The sequence below is a fragment of the Pristiophorus japonicus genome, chromosome 3 (genome assembly GCF_044704955.1).
Source record: "Pristiophorus japonicus isolate sPriJap1 chromosome 3, sPriJap1.hap1, whole genome shotgun sequence".
Taxonomy (NCBI): Eukaryota; Metazoa; Chordata; class Chondrichthyes; family Pristiophoridae; genus Pristiophorus; species Pristiophorus japonicus.
Window position 1 is genome coordinate 134,246,927 of NC_091979.1, and position 17,342 is coordinate 134,264,268.

Here is a 17,342-nt window from a genome sequence, read left to right on the forward strand (position 1 = left end):
ACTCCTTGACACTGGACCAAGACCTAGCTCTGTCAAGCCAGTGTGGTGGCTGGTGAGCAACGGTTAAAAAAATTCATGCACAAGCATCTTCCACCCTTCAGGATGTAGTTCGGGTCCTTCATTGAAACTCCTGTGAACTCGTCCTTTTTTTGGCGTGGAAGCAAGTCATCCTCGTTTCGAGGGACCGCCTATGATGATGATGATGATGATGATGACATTTGTTTTTAAGAATTTTATACTTCCTCATTATAACTGATTTATAAACACATTGGGCCGAAAATTCCGGTCTCACCGGGTCTGTACGAAGTACGCACGGACCCGGCAAAGCTTCGCAAAAGCCGGGTTTCAGGGCCAGATACGCATGTGCCGAAAACCGGCTTTTACGATCTGTCAAGATTTGCCCAACTCATGCCCAGCGAATGTCCTTCAAACTTTTACGCCTGGTAAAAGCAGGCGCATGGCTTACTTTTACCAGCATAAGAGTTTTAAAATGTATAAAAATTAAATTTAGTCATACATTTTTATGTTAAAATCCCTGTCTATTAAGGTAAGTTTATTTTTAACCCTATTAAAACACATTAAAAAAAATTCCAAAAAATATATTTTTTTTCTAAAACATTTCATTACATTTAATTTCAATTAATTTTAAATATGTGAGTTTTTTAAAAATTTATTGTGCTGTGTTTCTTGTTTTAGGTGGGTTTTCTCATTGATAGTAATTGCAACTTGCACAAACGGAGTTCCCATTTTTATCAATGAGAATACTATCTAGTGATTGCTGATCCAGGCTTTCGTGACTCCAGCATTTCCATACGTACAGGGAAGTCATCTTTCCGTATGCTGCACAGCGAATGAAGGCCTCCGACCGCAATCGTAGACGCCTCCGTGGCCACCAGGTATTTTCGTGAACATTTTTCGGGTCGGAGGTGTTCGTCCGAAGGAAGCCTCCAACTGCAATTTTCCCCCAGCATGCTTTGCTATCTTCTTCTTAGGCAGTCCCCCGGAGTCGAGGATGACATGCTAGATGACATGCTACCACACTAAAATGAGTTCTAAGATGACTGATGAGACCAATGCGGGATCTACAGTCTCTGTCACAGGTGGGGCAGATGCTGGTTGGAGGGACACGTGGGTGGGGTGCTTGATTTGTCATATGCTCCTTCTGCTTTTTTGTGCTTGGCTTCCGCATGCTCCCAGCGACGAGACTCGAAGTGTTCGGTACCTTCTCGGATGTTCCTCCTCCACTTTGAGCGGTCTTGGGCCAAGGATTCCTTTGAGGATATCCTCAAGAATTTGTCATCATCTTGAGAGTGTACTTGAAGCATTTTCTCTGTTCACCTGGGGCTCGCCTGCCATGACGTAAATTGGAGTAGAATGCTTGTTTCGGGAGTCGAGTATTGGGCATGTGGACAATGTGACACATCTACCGGCGCTTTTTGAGTGTGGCCAATGCCTCGATGCTGGGGATGTTGGCCTGAGAGAGAACGCTGACATTGGTGCACCTATCCTGCCAATGAATTTGCAGGATTTTGCAGAGGCAGCGTTGGTGGTACTCCTCCAGTGGTTTGAGGTGCAAGCTGTACATAGTCCATGTCTCTGAAGCATATAGGAGGGATGGGTATCACTACTGCTCTGTAGATCATGAGCTTGGTGGAAGGTTTGAGATGCTGGTCTTTGAACACTCTTTTCCTCAGGCTGCCGAAGGCTGCAGTAGCACACTGAAGGCGGTGTTGGACTTCGTCATCGATGTCTGCCCTTGCTGATAGTAGGCTGCCAAGGTATGGGAAGTGGTCCACATTGTCCACAAGGTCTCATCATGGATCTTGATAACCGGGAGTAGTAACGTGTGGCGGGAGCAGGTTGGTAGAGGACCTTTGTCTTACTACTGTTTAATGTGAGGCCCAGTACACTTCAGTGAAGGTGTCAACGATGGTTTGGAGTTCGGAGTGTGCACAAACGCAAACATCATCTGCATATTGTAATTTAATGACCGAGGTTGGAGCAATCTTGGATCTGGACTGGAGGGTTGGAGTTTGAACAATTTCTCGCTTGTCCTGTAGATTAACTCCACTCCAGCGGGGAGCTTGTTAAGGGTGAGAGGGAGCATTGCAGTGAGGAAGATTGAGAAGAGCATTGGTGCGATGACACAGCCTTGCTTGACCTGGATCTACACTTGTATTGGTTCTGTGGTGGATCTGCTGGTAAGGATCATGGCTTGCATGTCATCATGAAGCAGGTGGAGGAAGGTGATGATTTCTTGAGGACAGCGAATTTGAGCAGGACACTCCCACACTGGGAATTCGAAGAAGAGGGGGAAGATTAAAATCAATTAAAAAAAGTAAAAATCGGTAATTGATATTTCACTAGCTGCTGGGATGGTCAATTTGGTCAGTTTTTCTCTTTTCTTTGGCATTGGTTTATATTAAGAGCTGGGATAATAAACGAAATATTCAAAATTTCAAATCGTAACGAATTAAATACATTAGAGATGGCAGGGCAAGTGATGTGTTTCTGCTGTTGCATGTGGGAGCTGGTGGACACCAGTTAGGTCCACGGCGACCACAGCTGCAGCAAGTGTCTGCAGCTCGAGGAACTTCGGCTCTGCGTCGATGAGCTGGAATCCGAGCTGCAGACACTGCGACACATCAGGGAGGGGGGGGGGATTTACCTGGACGCCGCAATCCAGGAGCTAGTCAAACCAATTAGATTAATTAATTCAAATTTGATCCATGGTCAGGGACAGGAGGGTGTGACTATGAGTGAGGAAGGCATGGGGACTCAGGATGGAGTGATGGAGGAGCCTCGGCCTTGCTCTTGTCCAACAGGGTGAAGGCTCTTACCCCCTGTGTGGACGAGAGCAGGGACTGCAGGGAGGATGAGCAAACTGACCACAGTACCATGGTACAGGGGACCATTCAAGTGGGGGGGAGTAAAACGAAATGTTGTAGTGGTAGGGGACAGTATCATTAGGGGGTGTAGGGGTTTTTCCTTCTACTGTTGCTTATGACTGGACGCAACCTTCAGACTATGGTGATTTGAGTTGCTATCACCAGTGGACCCCTTTTCTGCTTATACCCAATTACAGCTTAGTGATATGTTTGATACCATCAATATGTCTGAGGCTGCTTATACCCAATTACAGCTTAGTGATATATTTGATACCACCATAGGTATGAGGCTGCTTATACCCAATCGCAACCTTGATGTTTTGAGGCATCCTGCACCTCTATCTGGTTCAGACATCAGAATTTAGGTGGATCATGAGCTTCCCACAATAAAACACTCAGATGCAAAAGACAAGAAATGTTCCTGGAAAAGTCAGGTAAGTCCTACTTTATTAAAACCCAGGGTGAGTGTTTAAACAAGGTTAAGTTGCTAAAGACAACACAAAACTAATACACACATAATAAAATTGGTGCAAGTCCCCAAAGTGTGGACCAAGTGCAATACAAGGCCGACGCACTGACTTGTTGAACCACTTTGAACTAAGAAAAAAAAGGTTTATGGGAGGAACGGACACAACGAAATTCTACACAATTTAAAATCCTTATACCCACTCTATCACCCACACCCTCCTTTACATCTAACTAGCCTAAGCTGACAGTTGGGAGAAAACTCCAGGGTGATACTCACAGTTTCCTTTGACAGGTATAGTGGGTCCCACCTTAAATCGGATTTGCTCCAGTTATCCTCGGAGGTTGTATGGGCTCGCAGTTGTGTTTCTTTTCGGCCGGGTGAGTTGTCGGTGTGGACTGGGGTGAATGTTGCCTCCCCCGGTCACCTCGGTCATCGGTTGTCCAGTCGGTGGGCCTCGGAGCGCGGTCCTGGTGTGTGGCTCGGTTGCTTAGGGCAAGGTTGGGCCCCCCCTTTTCCTCTTCCTTGGTTTTCGGTCGCTGGTTCAGCACACGGATGGAGTCTAGGTCTGCTGGTGGCAGTTGTCTTTGGCCGCTCCGAAGTTCGTTAGCCTGGGTCGTTCTTTTGCGAGGCTGAGTCCCTCTCTCTTCCTTCGAGGTGTCGTCAGGTTGTCTGTGTTCTTCAAGTGCTGCCAGCTCTCACCTTTATACCCGGTTCGGTTCCGGCCTTTTTTGCACCCAAACTGAATCAGTGTCTCATTGTTTGAGTCGAGGTGGGGATGAGGTGTTAAGGTAAAGCATTGTTTCTTGTGCATCTCGATGGCTGATAGTCTGGCTGGCTATTGTGTCAGGGTCGGGATACACCGAGGTGTTGGCCTTTCCTATTGTCTTTATGTACATGGGTAATGGGCTGGTGATGGGCCCTTCTCCTTGATTAGATCCAGGTAAGCTGTCCTTTACAACATGGGCCAGGTTACCCATTGGTCGAGGATTTCCCTGCTTCTGGCCTGGCTCGATTCACTGATTGGCCGGCCCAGAATGCACTTTCCCGGGATTGGCTGGCTTCTCAGCCTGCCTGTGGCCCCCGAATTCACATAGTGTCTGGCCACAGACATCCTTCCCAGCCTGCCTTTCTTCCTGCAGCTTGCCTTGGCCAAAATTCGATTAAAAGGGTGTATGGGATGATCCCATGCTCTGTTTCCTTGTTACCGGGTGCCTTTTTTTTGTGTAGCACTGGATTTTCGACCCTTACAGGGGATAGATACTGTTCTCTGCAGCCGAGAGCATGAGTCCCAAAGGTTGTGTTGCCTGCCCAGTGCCAGGGTTAAGGACATCTCCTCAGGGCTGGAGAGGAACTTGGAATGGAAGGAGGAAGATCAAGTTGTTGTGGTCCACTTGGGTCGCAACGACATAGATAGGACAAACGAAGAGGTTCTGCTGAGTGATTATGAGCGCTAGGGGCCAAATTAAAAAGCAGAAACAAAAAGGTAATAATCTCTGGATTACTACCTGAGCCACGAGCAAACTTGCATAGGGTAAATAAGATCAGAGAGTTAACCACGTGGCTCAAAGACTGGTGTGGTAGAAATGGGTTTCGGTTTGTGGGACACTGGCAGAGTACTGGGGTAAAAGGGAGCTGTTCCGTTGGGACGGGCTCCACTTAGACCGTGCTGGGACTAGGGTCCTGGCGAATCGAATAACTAGGGCTGTGGAGAGGGCTTTAAACTAAATAGTGGGGGGGTGGGGGGAGGGTTCAGGTGAGTGGAAATTTAATAAAAGTCAAAGAATAAGGAGAAAGTAACAGAGCAGGGTAGCACTAGGGGAAATGAAAACCAAAGCATGAGAGGAAGGGACAAAATGTACAAACATAAAAGTGTATCAGAAAGTGTGGTCAAATGGGAAAAAAAACAAATTTAAAAGCTTTTTATCTGAATGCACGCAGCATTCGTAATAAAATAGATGAGTTGACGGCACAAATAGATACAAATGGGTATGATCTAATAGCCATTACAGAGACGTGGTTGCAAGGTGAACAAGGCTGGGTTATTTGACAATTCGGAAGGACAAACAGAAAGGGAAAGGAGCTGTGTTAATAAAGGATGAGATCAATGCCCATGAGATAAATCCACAGGGCTTGATAGTCTGTGTTGTGGAAAAATATTTCCGAGACTGTATAATATATAAAGAGAGGTTTATTAAATCGGAGACAAAGCTTTGAGAAAAGTTCTCATTTTGCGCATAAACATAAGACATGTACAAAAAGGTATTCACATGTAACTCTCGTTTCGGTCTAGCTAGCAGGCCGGACCTAACACGAACTATGATAATCGCACCGATCGCAATATATAGTTTCATCTTATTACTCTATAATTAACAAATAGTCAAAGGCAAAATGGCCGTATGGCTTGCTTGAAGAATCTCTCGCTGTCAATCTGTAAATAGACAAACAACAACAACTAATACGTGTGCTAAACGGCTGGTTCAAAAACCTTAAGCTGGGTCCAATGCTTCCATTGTCCGTTCCCTTTAACATCGATGCAGGCACAAGTGTCCTTGCTGATTATAACCTCATACGGTCGTTTTTGAGGCAAACCCCGGTTTTCCCGGGAGGACCCTTACCATAACGCAACTTCCCACCAACGGGACTTCAGGGAGCTTTGTAAGCTCTGCTTCCGCGTCTCTTTCTTCCTGATTGTCCCTAACTAATTTACGCATCCCTTTTAATTGAGTACTTAGTTCCAAAACATACCGTTTTATTTTGTCTTTTAATGGGCCTACATCGGCCCCCCCCTGTTATGATGTTCTCTGGTAATTGCATTAGTTCATAAGGAGTTAATCCGGTTGTCGGTTTGTCGTGGCTCTTAACTTCATCAATATAATGGGTAATACTTCTGTCCACGTTTTTCCTGACATTTGCATGGCCTTTGCCAGGGCGTTCTTAAGGGTACGGTTCATGCGCTCTACCATTCCAGAACTCTGCGGGTGGTAGGGGATGTGGAATTTTTATTTTATGCCCATCAGCTGGCATATTGTTTTTACAATTTTTCCCGTGAAGTGGGTGCCTTGGTCGGAATCCAGTTGAAGAGGCACTCCCCATCGGGGAATCACCTGCTCGGTCAATATCCTTGCCACTGTTGAGGCAGTGCAATCACGTGTGGGGAAAGCTTCCACCCACCGGGTAAATTGATCTATAATCACTCGGCAATATCTTTTTCCATGGGATGTGGGCAAAGGACTTGTGAAATCAATTTGTACGTGTTCCCATGGCCCCCATGGACGGGGCTGCTGTCCCATTTTAATTTTAATGGGCCTGCCTGGATTATATTGTGCGCACGTAACGCATCGATGGCAATATTTGGCAATATCTCTCCCCATCCCTTTCCATCACCAATCTCTCCCAAGACTCCCGATCATGGCCTCTCATCCTGAATGAGACAGGCCATGATGCAACTCCAATAAGGTATTCTGTATGCATTCAGGCGCCATTACCTTGTCGTTTCGTCTCCAAATGTTATCCTTCCCTTGCGTTGCGCCCTGCTTTGTCCACATACCTATTTCCTCCTCAGAAGTGTCCTGGTGTAGTTTCTCAATACTTATCTGTTTGTCTCGGGCCCCAGCGGCACTGACTTAATTTTAATAATTTAAAATCATTATCAATGGAGAGTGTTTTTTTTACCTCTTCAAATTCTTTTTTTTTTCAATTAAACCAATATCTTTTTCACAGCTGATATCAACTGGTATTTAGTAAGTTATGTCTTTATCCATCGCAAACACCCCTTCTCCCCCATGCTGTCATATAATCGTGTACTACCCTGAATGCATATCTACTGTCCATATAGATATTAACAATCATATTTTCCGATAATTCCAGTGCCCGGGTGAGGGCTACCAGTTCTGCCACTTGAGCTGACGACCCCCCATTAATTCGCCCTGATTCAACTGTCTCTAGATCCTGGTTAACTACGGCCCATCCGGTACGAGGTAGTCCCTCTACGTATTTTCGTGAGCCGTCCACAAACAAGGTTTGTTCTGCGGTTTGAAGGGGGGCGTCTTTTATTCTATCCTCTTCCATATCCTTACATACCTCTTCGCAAAAGTGGGGTTCCCCTTCACCCATCATACCTTCTGCGGGGTTGTTTCCTACATCCCTAATTATGGTTACCGCTTTGTTGGGTGTTAAGAGGACTGCTTCCCACTTTGCCCGCTCAGTTTTCCTGTGTTTAACATTTCTACCAATGTGTTTTTAGTGTGGAGAATGATGTTTCCAGTCATCACCACAGGCTCGCTTAATTTTTACCACCCAAGCTGCGCAATCTAGCGTGGCTATACATCTGGATAACCCAGTCACCACCGAGCTTTCGGTGGTAGAGTAATAGGCTATTGGTCTCCTTTTATCCCCGTGATCTTGGGTGACCACGGCCATATAGAACCCACCTTCATTGTTACAGTGGATGTGGAAATCCTTACTCATGTTAGGCAGTCCCAATCCAGGTGCGGAGACTAGTTCTGACTTGAGTTTACTATACGCCTGTTCTTGTTCAGGGCCCCACTCTATGAGGTAAGGATTGTGGAGGGGCTGGCCACTATCGGGTGTAATTTGGGGGTGACCTTGTTAAGGGCAGTGTAGTCGATAGTGAGTCTATAACTCCCATCTGGTTTCCCTACCGGCCATGTTGGGGAGTTAGTGCTGCAGTTTCCCCTTGCCGCAATCAATCAGGGCCTTCTTGTCGGTGACGGGAAGGGGCATATTGGTAATGGATATTGAGGCTCCCGTGTCCACTAGCATCTCACACTGTCGGCCCCCTACTAGTGCAGACACATATATCCTTCCCTCCTTTTTACTTTGTACAGGGGCTGCCGGACATCACCGGGTGGCTTTGTACGCCTGCCACTGCTGGTATTCCTGTTCTGACAGGGTCCTTGCCTTATTAGGATAGCCATTTTTACCATAGCATGTCGCTTCCAGGTGCCCTTTCTTACCACAATACGTACATTGCTTTTCACTGCCTTTCCCTTTGCATTCCCTGGCAAAATGGCCCGGTTTTCCACAATTATGACAAGTCCCCCTTTTCTGCCCTCCTCCTGTTCCCGTGGCAGAGATCTTTTCCTGCTTTATCTTTTTTTTTCTAAACTGCTAAAGCTTACTGTTTTAGCCTTTTTCAAAAGTCCCTTTTACATCTTCACAGATAGCTCACCACTCGCCCAGGAGTTTGACCTGATCCCTGAAGATATTTCTAAATTTAAAACTCTTTTTTTTTACTGAGCTAGAAGCCTTCGTGTCAAGGTTTTACACAAAGGAAAATGGGAGCGTTTTAAAAGGCATTCTTTATCTCATTCCTGGACTAAATTTATGTCTTTCAACCCAATTACATGTTTTCTTTCGACAAGTAAGTGAGCGTGTCAAATTCTTTTTTTTTTACTACCGGGACCATGTATTTTTATCTTTTACTCAACAAACCTATCCTTTGTGCATTTCCTAGCTCCATAACTTATCATCCGAATATATCCACACCTTCGTTTCTAACTTAAAATGCAATACCATAAGGTTCACAGTTTCTCAAACTTCCCACATACAGGACAACACTACGAAGAGTTAAAAAATTTTTTTTCACTCTGTTTGGAAAGAGTGGGTGGAGCTAAAACAGGCAGGCAACTCCACACCTTCCCAAGCAGGCTTTCATTCATTCCACAGTCAAAATCTCGAGTACTCTCTTCATTCAAAATAGACACTCACAAAAGTCTCTCTTCATTCAACAAAGCTTATGTTTGGATCCATATGTCACTTAAGATAGTCACTATCAGCTTTTTTTATGGCATTACGTAATTACGCAAGTTACAATTAATGATAGGAATGAATTAATGACCCGGGCAGCCCGCGTTTTACATTCCCTTCCTTACCTTCCATGTTCGCCAGTCTCGGACGTTTCCCTTTGTTTCTGTAATACTCACGGCCACAACTACTCTGTGGAGACCCTTTGTCTTCGCAACAAAGCTAGCCAATGTAACCCCACTTTTTAAAAAAGGAGGGAGAGAGAAAACAGGGAATTATAGACCGGTCAGCCTGACATCGGTAGTGGGTAAAATGATGGAATCAATTATTAAGGATGTCGTAGCAGTGCATTTGGAAAGAGGTGACATGATAGGTCCAAGTCAGCATGGATTTGTGAAAGGGAAATCATGCTTGACAAATCTTCTGGAATTTTTTTGAGGATGTTTCCAGTAGAGTGGATAAGGGAGAACCAGTTGATGTGGTATATTTGGACTTTCAGAAGGCGTTCGACAAGGTCCCACACAAGAGATTGATGTGCAAAGTTAGAGCACATGGGATTGGGGGTAGTGTACTGACATGGATTGAGAACTGGTTGTCAGACAGGAAGCAAAGAGTAGGAGTAAATGGGTACTTTTCAGAATGGCAGGCAGTGACTAGTGGGGTACCGCAAGGTTCTGTGCTGGGGCCCCAGCTGTTTACACTGTACATTAATGATTTAGATGAGGGGATTAAATGTAGTATCTCCAAATTTGCGGATGACACTAAGTTGGGTGGCAGTGTGAGCTGCGAGGAGGATGCTGTGAGGCTGCAGAGCGACTTGGATAGGTTAGGTGAGTGGGCAAATGCATGGCAGATGAAGTATAATGTGGATAAATGTGAGGTTATCCACTTTGGTGGTAAAAACAGAGAGACAGACTATTATCTGAATGGTGACAGATTAGGAAAAGGGGAGGTGCAAAGAGACCTGGGTGTCATGGTACATCAGTCATTGAAGGTTGGCATGCAGGTGCAGCAGGCGGTTAAGAAAGCAAATGGCATGTTGGCCTTCATAGCAAGGGGATTTGAGTACAGGGGCAGGGAGGTGTTACTACAATTGTACAGGGCCTTGGTGAGGCCACACCTGGAGTATTGTGCACAGTTTTGGTCTCCTAACCTGAGGAAGGACATTCTTGCTATTGAGGGAGTGCAGCGAAGGTTCACCAGACTGATTCCCGGGATGGCGGGACTGACCTATCAAGAAAGACTGGATCAACTGGGCTTGTATTCACTGGAGTTCAGAAGAATGAGAGGGGACCTCATAGAAACATATAAAATTCTGACGGGGTTAGACAGGTTAGATGCAGGAAGAATGTTCCCAATGTTGGGGAAGTCCAGAACCAGGGGTCACAGTCTAAGGATAAGGGGTAAGCCATTTAGGACCGAGATGCGGAGGAACTTCTTCACCCAGAGAGTGGTGAACCTGTGGAATTCTCTACCACAGAAAGTTGTTGAGGCCAATTCACTAAATATATTCAAAAAGGAGTTAGATGAGGTCCTTACTGCTAGGGGGATCAAGGGGTATGGCGAGAAAGCAGGAATGGGGTACTGAAGTTGAATGTTCAGCCATGAACTCATTGAATGGCGGTGCAGGCTAGAAGGGCCGAATGGCCTACTCCTGCACCTATTTTCTATGTTTCTATGTTTCTATGTTTCCTTACCACCGGAGTTTTCGGCTCGAGGTTGGATCGATCAGTTCCCTTCCGCACCGACCTTATTTACTAAAGGGACAACTCAAACTGGTTTGTCAGCCTCTTCCAGCTATCTGTTTAGTCGTATCTCATACACTATCCCGTCGTGCCCGTACACCTCTCTTTTCAGTCTCTAACACCAGATTCCAGATACTGTCTTAAGTGATCACGTCTGATCAGACAGTATCCTGTCGTGACGCCATTTTGTTGTGGAAAAATATTTCCGAGACTGTATAATATATAAAGAGAGGTTTATTAAATCGGAGACAAAGCTTTGGGAGAAGTGTTAAAGACCCCTGTCTTTGAACCATCTTCTCAAATTGGTATCTGCAGTGAAGTCCTTTTATCTTACAAATTACATCACTTTACAACACATGCTTTAGCACTACAAAGCTTTGACTATCAAAGGCTAAGCTTTTGACATATAACCCATCCTGCATTGTGACAGGGCAGTATAAACAAGTGCAGGCTTTTGACACCGGTATAAACAAACATACCTAGCACTTAACTCTCCAGTGTTCATTATCTCACTTTCCTATCTCCAGCATAATGTATCAGTATTGTCCCTTACAAAATTCATTTAAAGGGGAAAATAAAACAAATGTTTGGTCCGTATACTAGTCAAGTATATGTCCAAAAATCCGCTCCAACAGTCTGCATCCCAGAGTACTTAAAGAAGTGGCCCTAGAAATAGTGGATGCATTGGTGGTCATTTTCCAACATTCTAACGACTCTGGATCAGTTCCTATGGATTGGAGGGTAGCTAATGTAATCCCACTTTTTAACAAAGGAGGGAGAGAGAAAACAGGGAACTATAGCTTGACATCGGTAGTGGGGAAAATGTTGGAATCAATTATTAAAGATGTAATAGCAGCGCATTTGGAAAGTGTGATGTCTGTAAGTGCTGTAAGCTTGTAGTGCTTGTAGCTCCATACTGTGGATGTGGACGTATTGTGTACTGCAGCTGTGGAGTTATAATAAACAGACAGGCAGCTTCCAATAGCTTCCGGACCAGGCAGCCTCCATGTTAGGAGCTGTGTGTGCTGTGCTCTGTGAAGATATCACAGTTGGCGACTGAGGATGGAGATTTTTCAGATGTTTAAAGCTTAATTTTTGTTGGTGAAGGATTCAGCCAGCCGACAGAAGACTTTGGAAGTTTCTGTCTTTGAAAAAAAAGCTACAAAATCCGAGGTAAACTACAGCACACGGTGAGAACAGCTAGAGATTAAACATGGCAGGTGTAATTGGATATTTGGGTGAATATAGACATGACCAGGAATGTTTTAAAGTGTATGTGGATCGGCTAGAAATGTATTTCACTGCAAATAACATAATCGAAGTTCCAGACAATGCAGTCCAAAACCAGGCTGTGTTGGAACGGAAGAAAGCAATTTTCTTATCCGTGGCAGGTCCGACATTGTACAAAACACTTGTAAATCTGCTTATGCCTGACGAGCCAAAGGACACAAGGCTTAAAGAGATTTTTACGAAGCTGGAGCAGCACTATAACCCCAAACTGTTAGAAATTGCTGAAAGCTATCGTTTCGGGATACGGAATCAAAAGATTGATGGAAGTATCGCTGATTACATCATAGCACTAAAAAAGCTATCGATGCACTGTAATTTTGAGAACTTTCAAAACCGAGCATTACGGGATCATTTTGTTTGTGGGGTGAAAAATGATGCGATCAGAAGGAAGTTATTGATGACGGATGACTTGACTTTTGAGATTGCTTGTCAGACAGCGAGGTCGATGAGCATGGCTGAATAGTATTCCCGAGAATTAAATAATGATTACGGTCGTCAGTCAACCGAGGTAAATCACCTGCAGCTTCAAAGTAAAAGATGGCCATGGCCGAAAGTCTCAGAAACTGGAAATTCTACCAGAGCGTCGAAGTCGTCTATAGGTGCCTGGGACAACACATTGCTCAAAGTTGTCCACACGTGAAGGCAGAGTGTTTCTTCTGCAGAAAGACTGGGCATCTTGCGAAGGCATGCCGACTGAAGGGTAAACCAGCTTTTAAAGCTATGAGTCCAGCGTTCAAAGCTATGAGTAGTAATCCAAAGAGACTGCATAACATGGAAGAACAACAGCAGGACGAGGAGATGTTAGAATTACACGTCACCAGGATCACGAGGTTAACGGACAGCGATTCGGAAAGCATCAAAATCCACATAGATGTTGCGGGATTCAAGATACCAATGGAAATTGACATGGGTGCCTCCATGAGTGTAGTACCGGAGTCACTATATCGCGACAAATTGATTAATGTGTTTCCTGCACATCTGCCCATTCCATTCTTGAGCTTAACCATATACACCCGGTTACCCACTGAAAGGTTAATCGCGTTAGTGCAAAATTGCTGTGCTTTAGAAAATGTACTATGACAGAATGAGATAAGCAATTGCGAAAAGGTCACAAGACGCTGAGCAAGAAAGAAACCAATCACACCAGATGCTGGCCAAAGATGAGGAAGTAAGCAGGACAAAGACGAAAAAAACTCGTTGCGTAGACTTTTTTGCAATGACAGATGTGGAAGCAATGACATGTGACCTTTGCGGTTTACGACTTTAAATACTCATTTTTTGTAAACCCAAGTTGAGTTGTTGCGTGGTTGAGGGACCTACATACAACTCCCCTGGTACCTTGTATTAATAAACTGTGTGTGTTTTCAACTCTCTAACGTAGTCTCGGAGTAGATTTATTTCTACCTCGGGGTTTCCCCCCAACAGTTTTGGCGCTGCGAGCAAGGTGTACCGGTAAGCCCTCCTGACTGAGACTCGAACGTACGGGGATAAGGTCGGATTTCTCGACATCCCAGAAATTGGAACGTCGAACCGTCAGGGGTGAGGCTGCCGGACGCCCAACAAACAACTGAGACTCGGAGAGGTTTGATAAGAGATACAGTGAGTAGAAATGAAGATAAAGTAGAATATAAGTAAGATAAGTGGTGTGTAAGAGTAACGAGTGTCCCCGTCTCTTCAATTGTCACAAACTATCTCAATCACCTAACTTGAGCCGGAATTAAGAGGGCAAATGCCCCATGTGATGGCCAAGGATTAAGGTCGAAGGGAACACCGGGAGGACAAAGTAACGGCGGAAACCTGTGAATGACTGTGTGATACGCATGAACTGGTGTGAGAGTTGAGGGATAATCCCATCGCAATAAATATGTGACGGAATAGAAGAAGGCCCGCGAGAAGAGACTCATTCGCAGAGGAAGCGAGGGAAGGTCAGATCACATAATGGAGTAGGGGGAAGACCTTGAATGGGGGCCGGGAGGGTCTCTTAGTAGGTTCTATGCAGGCGACCAGAAGGGCTTAATAGATAAAATGATTAAACATGGGTGGGATCCCTCAGCTGTCCCCAAGGAGCAAAAGAATTGGTGGGAGAAACAGAAACAGAAAAAGGCAAAGAAAGCCGGAGTACTTTTAGTACATCAGTTATGTGTGTTACAAAGTAAAACCAAACAATTAGTAGAGAAAAGTAAGGAGACAGAAGCCGAGAATAAGAAATGGAGAGAGCGGTATGAACAAACCGGTAAGTGGGGGGGGGGATCAGATTATGACCTCCCTCCGACTTATGTTGCCGCAGTAGCGACCTCGGCTCCTCCCTTTGATGAGGAAACCGAGATGGAAGGGTCAAATTCAATAAATACAGAAAGGGCAGCCCCTCTTAGGGTAACCCAGGACGTACAGGGAAGAAACCCCCGATATCAACACTACACCTTCACCCCCACAGAAAAACAAATGATGAATCAGGATTTGGGGAGTCTACAACCACGGAAGAGAAATGTAGCATTTTGGCAAAAGTTGGAAGAATTGTATGAGACCCACGATATGCATGAGCGAGATGTCCACCAAATAGTTCAGACTAAGTGTCCAAAGGACCAGTGGACAGGGCTAGCACCCCCTCACAGTGATGGCACATGGATACCTGCCGTGGGTGCCACAAGGGCACAATGGGATGCTGCCAGAACGGGGTTCGTCCAGGCTGTACAGGCCTTACTGGGAGCATCCACTCCAAATTGAGGATAGATAATGCAGACCCGCCAATGACTACGGAGAGAGGTTATGGGTCCAATACCAAGAATCCTCGGGACAGGCGGCCCCGAACAGAGATGACCCAGTCTTCATGAAACTGTTTAAGGATGGCCTTTCGGCCGACCATCAAAAGATCTTAAAAATGCGGGTGGTAGTCGCGGACACCTATGATCAAGCTGTCCAGTGAGCATGCCACATTAACTATGGGGGAATAAAACAAGAAGTGGCCGCGGCTAAGAGTCGTAGGAGTGCGGGCCGAGGGGAATGCTACAACTGTGGCAAGACGGGTCATTTTGCCGCCGACTGAAGGGGCCCCAAAAGACTAACCGTCCGATGTGACAATTGCGGGAAAAAGGGACATGGCACTGATAAATGTTGGGAGCCCAAGGAGAAAAGAAATAGTCAGTCAGGCCTTAGAGTAGAGGAGATGAACCGACAGCAGCTAATCACAGCGCTGAGGGACTTAGGAAGAGACTGAAGGCCAGCGGCCCCCGTGGGGCAGGGAGAGGATCTGCGTATTCACATAACAGCGCTGTTAGGGGGCCGGCAGTGTGATATGTTAGTGGATACCAGAGCATTGGTATCTATGACAGATATTCCCTTACCCACAACAAAACATGTAGTCCATATAACTGGCGTGGGAGGATTTGCCACCAAAGCCCACCAGAGTGAAGTAATTCTAATGGAGATAGCCGGTATTCTGATCCCGGCACAATTTTATGTGTGCCCAAATGCAGAAGGGACCAAATTGGGGATCAACCTCCTGGAACAGTTAGGGGCAATAATAGACCCTCAGAATAAGAGAATAGTTTGGAGAAATAAGGGAGGACACAAAATCACGACGTACGGGGAACAGACTAATTTGCACAATCACGCAAAGGTCAGAAGTGTGCAACTTCTCAGCCGAGATTGGGATATAGCAGGAGACTACGGCCCATTATGTGAACAAATGAGGGAAGTGTGTGCTCAATCAAAGCAGGATTGTGGGCTGGTAAAGACCAAGCCAGTGGTCATTCCTGGGCCCGAACACACTCCTCATAAGCAATACCCCATTAAACCTGAAGCCCTAGAAGCCGTAAAACAAATAGTGCAGGACCTCTTGCGGAGCAGTGTTCTTCGGGAAGCCGAAAGCACTACGAACTCGCCAACCTGGCCCGTAAAGAAACCAGATGGGTCATACCGATTGACCATAGACTATACGGCGTTAAATAAAGTAACTCCCTGCCAGCACCCCATCGTAGCAAGCCCAGCGACCATATTTAATGGACTGAAACCAGAACATAAAATATTCACGGTCTTAGTGATCAAGGTTTAGGCTGACCAGAAAGTAGTAAACAATGTTCAACGGGGCAATGAAGCAGCGGATAAAGCGACACAGGAAGCAAGTATATCCTTAGAAGTGCAGGAAGAAGTTGTATGTAGTATCATTACCAGGGAAAATATAGACATTGTGAGATTACATGCCGATGTAAGTGATGAAGAAAAGAAAGATTGGGGCACAAAAGGAGGGAGCCAGTGTGACAACTTCGTATGGAGGAAAGATGGGAAGGTGATAGCCCCGGCTTGTATGCGACAAATGATCATGGAACTACACCACGGCATCAGTCATGTCGGACGGAACGTCATGATAACAAACATAACTGGGGATTGGTGGTGGCCAGGAATGGAACGGGACGTAACTAAGTACTGTCAGCAATGTGTCACGTGTGCTCAGCACAATCCAGGAAAGGCCGTTAAGGTTAGAATGGCTCACCAACCACGCCCAAGGGGGCCATGGGAGTGTATACAGATAGACTTCATGGGACCTTTACCATCCTCAAGGGGCAAGAAATACTGTCTAGTAATAATAGATCAGTTTACGCGGTGGATAGACGCGTTCGCCACGCGAAACTGCACTGCAATCACGGTGGCCCGAATATTGGCAGAGGAAGTAATCCTACATTGGGGCGTCCCTATCCAAGTCGATTCCGACCAGGGAACCCATTTTACCGGACAAATAATGAAGGAGGTGTGTGCTATGTTGGGTATTAGACAGAAGTTTCATATCCCCTACCACCCGCAAAGCTCTGGGATGGTAGAACGTATGAACAGGACACTTAAAACAGCCCGAGCAAAGGCCATCCAAGAGACGGGACAAGCTTGGGCGGATTTACTACCCACAATTTTGATGAGACAAAGGGCAATTCCTAACCGAGTGACGGGATTAACTCCATATGAGTTGATGACAGGCAGGGTGATGCACCTGTCGGAAGGAATCATAACTGGGGGATCGGATTAGAAAGTACGTCTTGGATGTGGTGTATTTAGATTTCCAAAAGGCATTCGATAAGGTGCCGCACAAAAGGTTACTGCAGAAGATAAAGGTACGCGGAGTCAGAGGAAATGTATTAACATGGATAGAGAGTTGGCTGGCTAACAGAAAGCAGAGAGTCGGGATAAATGGGTCCT